The sequence below is a fragment of the Mastomys coucha genome, unplaced genomic scaffold (genome assembly GCF_008632895.1).
Source record: "Mastomys coucha isolate ucsf_1 unplaced genomic scaffold, UCSF_Mcou_1 pScaffold22, whole genome shotgun sequence".
Lineage (NCBI taxonomy): Eukaryota > Metazoa > Chordata > Mammalia > Rodentia > Muridae > Mastomys > Mastomys coucha.
In genome coordinates this window covers 28,728,853-28,735,580 of record NW_022196905.1, presented here as the reverse complement: position 1 = coordinate 28,735,580, position 6,728 = coordinate 28,728,853, and the positions used below count along the sequence as shown (strand labels likewise).

Genomic DNA, 6,728 nt, shown 5'->3' with positions numbered 1-6,728 from the left:
AAAAAAAAAAAAAAAAAAAAAAGATTCTACCAAGTGAATCTAGTCAGGAAGGGACATCTATCACATTGGTCTGATAATGTACAAAGGAAATGTATAGACAGAGGATAGAAGTTATATGAAAGAGTATCCTCAACAACTATAAAGGGTTTGGGGCATCAGAATTTTACTTTTATGTGCAAGATGAAGTGTTATCTAAGGACTATCTGTATGTTCTTCCTATTGTCCATACTAAGGAAGCAGGTACTGTGATGTATGCCATTTTTCCCAAGAGAGATGATTAAGAGTAAAGTCACATAACTATAATCGATAACCAATAAATACCAGAACCCACACTTTTTGTTTTCTGGGGGTTTTGTTTCTCATCTTCCAGTTATGGGAATGGAACCCATAGCTCTAGTACTGCTCAATCACTGAGCTACCTTCCTAAGTTTTGAGAATCTAAATGTATATTTGTGTGTATGCCATCAAAAGTTTTGTTTTTGAAAGGTTTTTTGTACCCCTGGCTGGCTACATCTGCCTCCAGAGGTCTGATTAAAGGTGTGTGCCACCATGCCTGGCAGAGAACCTACTCTTAATTGTTATGTTAAGACCAAAATTAGAGGTATTCTAGAAGAAAATTGTAACATGGAAATTTAATATGTCAGGGAACTCTTGATTGCTTTCTTACAACACAATCCCCCAGCACTATGACCTCAACAAGAGCTCCACCATCCTTTAGTGCAAAGGAAGCCCTCAATGTGACAGGGCTTTATCTACTTTCCACCTCCCTAGTATTTTGCTATGATAATTGGTTGAGGGCAAATTACTTTGAGGGTGATGGCAGCCTTGCCATTGAAAGACCTAGGGTAGAACAGTGACCACTTCTGACCAGGAAAGGACAGACCAGGCATTTCCAAACCTGTAAGAGTGAGAAACATTCATGAGGGTACCCAGCTGTTCATTCCAGAAGAGTGATTCTATAAAGGCAAATCATGTTATTAAATATACCTATAATCTTCAAATTTGGGAGAACGAATCAGAAAGACTAAGAGATAGAGGCCAAGCCTGGGATATTACATAGTGAGTCTTTATCTAAAACAAAACAAAATAGCGTAAAACCAAGAGGTAAGCACACTAAATGAGGGTAAACAAAAAACTAAAAACCTCAGAATGTTACAAGTATTCTATGTAAGGAATTCAGGCAGAATGTCCCTGGAAAATTGAAGAGAATGTGAGCAAGGAAGAGACTCAGAATGAGTGAAAATTAGAAACAGAAACCTCAAGTTGCCTTTTTCTTTCACTTTCCACAGGTAATCTACATTCTCAGTAGGCTGTCTTCTGCTGCCACCTCTGTTCACGAGGTAATATAGTTACAATACACAGCTAACCTCCTTTCCTGAACTTGCACTCACCTGACTGGCTTCATTTACAGATATAGAAATGTGTTCCGTATAAAAACAGAATTAACAGGCCCAATATTCAATAACTTGGCCAATAAAATTTAAAAATGTGTAGTGTTCTTCTACAAGTATAAACTGGCTAACAAAATTAACTGTGATACTGTCAGCTTGCTTGTGGAGTTGAGCCTTAGATGGCCTCCCACATTCAAGTTTGTGAAGTGGAGAGTGAATGAATACTGCAGTATCAAATCTACACAACTGTGGCTCTAAAGCAACTGACAGTAGTACCTTTTATAACTCAGTTTAGCTGGGTTTAATTTTCTGATTTTCCCTTCTATTTTTCAAAGAAGCTGTGACTAGCAAACAACTTCCTTCTTAAACTGCTCCCTATCTATGACACCACTGAAACAAACGATTCCAAACAAGCATTTTAAGTAGAACTACATGTCACCTTCCAGTATCTTAGTTATCACTCAAGACATAACACAATGTGCTTTATGTAATACTTGGAAGGCAGAGGCAGGCAGATCTCTGAGTGTGAGGCCAGTCTGGTCTACATAGAAAATTTGAGGTCAGTCAGGGACATAACAGTTGAAGTCCTATCTCAGAATAATAAATTTAAAAACTATCACATGGACACACATAAAACGTGCCATACATAGCATGTAATAACTGTGGATTTAGTTTTTCCACCCACCTTTACATAATATGATGGCTATTCTTGGTTGTCAACTTGACTACATCTGGAATTACAAAACCCAGATGTCTGGGTACACCTTCAAGGAATTTTTCTTTTCCTTTTTTGAGACGTGATTCTCTGTCACCTAAAACCCTACTGTGTGAGTGGGTCGGGTCAGAGGAAGCCTACTAAGGCCTGGAGATCTGGTCTCAAAGAAGTCAGATAATGATAGGGCAACACTAGTCTCTAGAAGCATATATACCCCACACCCACAGAGAAGAGAGTGAGGCTAACTTTCTTGCCTAGAACTCATTCCACAGCCTCAGTTACTTGTGATCCTCTTGCCTCAGCCTCTTGAATAGATAGGATTACAAGCATCAGCCCCCACTTTGGCTATATTTCTTGAGGTTCATGGAAGAGTTTCAGATCTAGAGGGGAAATGGATCCTTTCAATACATGTAAAATTATATCAGAAAACAAAGAGACTTGGAAATAAGATTCTTACAGCTCTGATGTTATAAGCCCATGATCTCATTTACACCAGAAGTTGAGTCAGGAGGACTGCCAAATTCAAGGCCTGACAGAACTATCAAGGAAGTTCAAGGGTAGCCTAGGCAACTTAGGGTGACCCTGTCTCAAACTAAAAAGTGAAATGAGGAGTTGGTTTACCATAGCAGGTAAAACATTTAAAGACCTGATAAATTAATTGAAACCGAAGTAATTTCATAAAAACAAAAAGAGTTGACTTCACAAAGTTGTCTTCTCACCACCAAATACACATCATGGGCACACGGGTACCCACACAATTTACACACATCAGTATTGGTAATGACAAAAAGAGACCAGAGATGTTACTTAGTAGTAGAGAAGCTGCCTAATATTTGTGAGGCTCAGTGTTCAATCTCCAGTCTCAACAAAACAATAACCTTTGTTCAGGAATGAAATAAATAAACAGAGTCACGGAGAAACCAACTTTCCTTGGTGGGTGGGGTGGGGTGGGGAGCCAACCAAATAAGCAAGGAAACAAAACCAAAACTGTTCTTGAAACGGTGTCTCAAGTAGCCCAGGCTAGCCTTGATTCCATATAGAGCCCAACATGACCTTAAGATTCCTGATTCTTCTGTATCTATGAAAGGCTGGAATCACAAGCACTCTTTAAAGTACTTAGAAAACTGTTGTATAAGAGGTCCTCTGATAGGAAAGAAAAATACTCATTATTTGAGAACTGTAAAAAAATGTAGTCAACCATGTCTTTAATCCCAGGTGGATCTCTGTGAGTTTGAGGCCAGCTGGGTCTACAGAGAGTTCCACGACAGTCAGAACTACACAGAGAAACCCTGTCTCGAAAAATCCCCATCCCAAAAGGAAGCTTTTTAGAAAATTATAGTTGGAGGCTCATGTTCAAGCAACACTTAGGGAAGCAAGGCAACTTTCCACTCACTTCATATCGAACTCATAGGTAAGCCCGAACCCAAGTGTTTTCTCCAAGCATTAAAAAGAAAAAGCATCAGGTGTGTGTAGGGTCTGGGTTAGAGAGGTTCCCTCTTACGGTTGTCAGGAACAAGAATCAATATGCAGGCTTTGTGAATACCTCGCCTTTGTGAACCTCGGTTTCTCCCAATCACTTGGGCAACCTAAACTGAACGCCAGACCAAAGAACTGAAGCTTAAAAACGCCCATGGGTAAAGTTTAAAAAAAAAAAAGGCAGAAACGCCCAGATTCTGGACTCCTCCCCCTCAGGAATCAAAATGCGGACAATGGCGTCCACTGCGAACAGTGTTAAAGGTTAAGGATCAAGCTAAGTTTCCCACCCCTGTGTCCTGATGTGGCCCTGAAGGAAGAACCTGAGAGGGCATGGGGCTGGGCTCTAAGTCTCAACCGGACGCTTTACTAACCATAGGTAAGGCCGAAAGCGGCTCCTGGAAGCTCCAACCCCATTCAGTTCCAAGGCCCGCAAGCGTCCTCAGCACTCTGGCAGCTTAGAGAAGGGCGGCAATGCGGCCCGGGTGCCCCAGCAAACTCGCAGGCCTCAGGAAGGCGGGGCGCCGACGCCAACACACAAAGGCTGCGTCGTCAGCAGGGAACAAAAAGCCTCGCGGAGGTTCGCTCTGATCGGCCCGCCCCGCCAGGCGGATGACCTTGGGCGCCCCCTCCCCTCCCGGAGCCTCAGTTTCCCTCCCTACTTTGCAAAAGAGATTCTCGGGCCAGGCCGCGAGGCTGGCGAGAGGAGCGCTACACGGACATTTCCCTACGTCCGAGGAGCGCGCCGCCCCTGGATCCGACAACCCGCGCGCTCTCCCGGACAGGGTAGGCAGAGGGCCCCAGCCCGAGAGGCGCGGTTCCGCGAGGGGAGAGCGGGCGGGCTCCGACCCCATCCCAGGCCGAGAGGCCGCCCGCGCCCCGCGCCCCGCGCCCGCATCGCCCTGACCCGTCGCTTCCATCCGGCGGGGCCTAGCCTTACTTGGAGCGGGTGTTATCAGCCAGACGCCTCGGCCAAGGCGCTCGAGCGAGGACGTCGCGACTCCGGCAGCCGCGGAGGAGACTCGCTCGGACAAGACTCCGCCGCCTCTCGAAGCCCCACTTCCGCTCGTCCGGCCCCGGTCCGCCCCTCACGGTCCTTTATTGGCTTCTCCCGCCTTTACTCCGGTGCTCTACCGGTTTAGGAGGATAAACTGCGATTTTATTGGGCGAGAAAACCATCTATTACCACTTTGAAAGGCGCCTCCTTCCGGCCACGCCCCCCCGCCTGCTTGCCGGGGCTCCCACTTCCCGCGAGGGTACCGCCGGTCGCGCTCCTCCCACGAGAACTTGGCGGCGGCGTTGCTGGGGCGGGCGCTTAGCGAGCTTGCCTAGTTGCTGGTTTACTTTTTGGCTTCTGACCTGTCTTACGGCGTAGGCGGCCTTCCGGCTGCACCTAGCCCTGAGCCATAATTCCTGTCAGTCATTCCTTTCTCAGTCTCCTCGGTCGTTAATGAGGCGTACCGGAGACTCGCCCAAGGCCCCAATTTTCTGGTGATCCACAGGCAACCAGGCCCGGACCCGCACCATAATTGCCAGGCTCTGAGTAGGCATGTCGGTCCCCGCAACCCATCCTCCCTAGCCCAGGGGGGCTCACCTGTACCTTCGGGAGGCCTACCTGGAGGAGGCTTGAGGACTAGGCATAAGAGAACACCCAGCTAGACATTTTGTGTGCTAAAGCCGGGGGGTGGGGGGGTAGTAGAGCTGTGCATGCCTGCCCAGGAGGCTGCCCAGTGTGTCAGGAGCAGAGGCGAGGACCGAGGAAGGCACGGCTCCGGCCAGAACACAAACCCCACGGAATGGTTAAGAAGAACAGACCTGGGGCAAGACCAGGGCCTGGGATTGGGTCTCAGGACGTCTCATGCCACAGAATCTCTCCTAACCTGAATCAGAAAACCAGTATAAATGATTTTAGGCAAATCTCAGCACATTCGAACCTGTTACGGGTTATCCATTTTACCGACTTCTGTGAAAAAGAATGTGTGTGCTAGGAAGTCCATGCTAGGTCCTGCTGGAGAGCAGCAAAACGGAATGCTACTAGAAAAACAATGCTAGCCCCTGGGCTAGGTTGAGGGATGGGTTTAGCAACTGGAAAATGATCTATCCATAGATAGATAAATACCAACTAGAAAGAAATGGATGGGGACCCTCAGACTGAACAGACGATTTGAAGGTTTTCCTAAATGTGGTTGAATTGCTTCTGTGGGGTATACATCCTGGAAGATTGATTAGCATGGCAAACCAGATTAAAACCGGACCGTTAATATGTGCGATATTACAGTCTCTGACGTTTTGCGGTGAGATGCCAAAGCTTTTAAATTCAGACTCCATTTTAGAGAAGCTGACCTAAGTTTGAACTCAGGTAGACTGGCTGTTATCTAACATTAGTTTCCAAGTTGCCCCCCAACAGAACCTGAGCTTAGCTCTAGTCTCTAGGCTAAATCCCAACAAGAACAGGGTTTGCGGGTTACACCCCCAACAAGACCAGTGTCTCTAGGTTATTCCCCCAACAAACCTGCACCCAGGTTACAAGCCCCCCCTTTGCCTAACAACCATCAATGCAGTGGGGAGCAGAAGTGAAGTTTATGACTCCCAGCACCAGCCAATTATGTTAAAGGCCACAGGAGCTTTCCAATTAGATGCTCGCACACGTATTCCCTGCTTGCTGCTTACTATATTAGCCTTGCCCCATAGACATTAGGGGCTCCCCCACCACCAAAACTGTCCCGCGTGATGTTGGTGTGGGGAGGTGGTGGAGGAGGGCTGAACTAGCTCGAATAAAGACCCTGCTGTGAGTTGCATCAGATCGGCTCCTGTGTGTGTTTTTTGGGGGGATCACCAACATTTCCCTGGCACGACAGTGGAATTATAAGGGAACGTACGATAAAGTGTATGATACACATCTGACTCCAGTGTAAAATGTGTTTTGATGTTTTGAGCATGTTTTCAAAATGTTATAAATTGGAATAAAGAGGGAACTTACATTTGTAAGAAAAATGTAGGTATTATAAAAAAATTTTGAATACTTAAATCAGGTGAGGCCAAAACAGGAATAATGTACCTTATAGACTAAAGGTTCTGTTTGCGCCAGGTGGTGGTGGCGCACACCTTTAATCCCAGCACTTGGGAGGCAGAGGCAGGCGGATTTCTGA

The 6,728-nt window shown here is 46.3% G+C and overlaps 1 protein-coding gene across 2 annotated transcripts in view; it reads right to left on the bottom strand.

Annotated features, from left to right (window-relative positions):
* Rnf4 (ring finger protein 4) overlaps window positions 1-4,650 on the bottom strand; it is a 19,997-nt gene extending 15,347 nt beyond the window's left edge. The window contains exon 1 of one of the 2 annotated variants that reach the window (XM_031341047.1): window positions 4,520-4,650. The gene's annotated coding sequence lies outside the window, so the exon portion shown is untranslated. Of the gene's footprint in view, window positions 1-3,953; window positions 4,133-4,519 lie in introns of those variants that run through there. The other variant, XM_031341046.1, reaches the window with a different exon arrangement.
* Between the last annotated feature and the right edge of the window lie 2,078 nt (window positions 4,651-6,728).